At 50.4% G+C, this 913-nt stretch overlaps 1 non-coding gene across 1 annotated transcript; it reads left to right on the top strand.

The window, feature by feature from the left end:
• The first annotated feature begins 217 nt into the window (after positions 1-217).
• Positions 218-291, top strand: TRNAN-GUU (transfer RNA asparagine (anticodon GUU)). The gene has a single exon. It is a non-coding gene; the product is annotated as a tRNA-Asn (tRNA).
• Positions 292-913: the final 622 nt, after the last annotated feature.

The following is a 913-nucleotide window of genomic DNA, read 5'->3' as shown; positions in this document are numbered from 1 at the left end:
TTAGCATCTTCCGGGTAGAAACTGAGTCCTGTCTCAGATCTAAGCAGGTGCTAGTGCGGGAAAAGGACCCACTTCTCTCTGGGCTACTTACTTCCCTGGTGCTCTGGAGGGGGATGTCTCTACCAGTTCCTACACCGGCCTCAACCACATTGGAGACACAGAACACTTCGAGTTTATTTTCAGTGACCCGAGTTGGAAAGGCATACTCCCACCGTCTGTCTCTGTGGCGCAATCGGTTAGCGCGTTCGGCTGTTAACCGAAAGGTTGGTGGTTCGAGCCCACTCAGGGACGCAGATGTAGCAGTTTTGACCCTTGAAATAGACCTGTCAGTTTCTCACCGGAAACCAATAGCGTTAACATTATGAAAGTTTGCAAATCTCCACCCAGCCTGCGTCCAACCTACTACCTTTTTTTTTGTTTGTTTGTTTTAGAAATTGAAGTATAGTTGATTTGGGACTTTCCCTGTGGCCCAGCTGGTAAAGAATCCGCCTGCAGAGAGAGACCTTGGTTTGATCCTTGGGTTGGGAAGATCCCCTGGAGGCGGGAAAGGCTACCCACTCCAGTATTCTGGCCTGGAGAATTCCACCAACTGTAAAGTCCACCGGGTCGCAAAGAGTTTGCCACGACTGAGCGACTTTCACTTTCACTTTCATAGTTGATCTGGGCTCCCCTGGGGGCTCAGCGATAAAGCATCCGCCTGCCAGTGCAGGAGAAGCAGGCTGGATCCTTGGGTCAAGAAGGAAATGGCAACTCACTCCAGTATTCTTGGCTGGGAAATCCCATGGACAGAGGAGTCTGGCTGGCTACACTGCGTGGTGTCACAAAGGAGTCGGACACGACTTAGCGACTCAACAACAATAGTTGATTACAGCTCTCTTTGGCATCACACTATATAGCAGTGTTGTGGCGGTTT

This window comes from Bubalus kerabau, chromosome 6 (assembly GCF_029407905.1).
Source record: "Bubalus kerabau isolate K-KA32 ecotype Philippines breed swamp buffalo chromosome 6, PCC_UOA_SB_1v2, whole genome shotgun sequence".
Taxonomy (NCBI): domain Eukaryota; kingdom Metazoa; phylum Chordata; class Mammalia; order Artiodactyla; family Bovidae; genus Bubalus; species Bubalus kerabau.
Note: the sequence above shows the minus strand (reverse complement) of the source record. Positions and strands in the feature narration are given on the sequence as shown.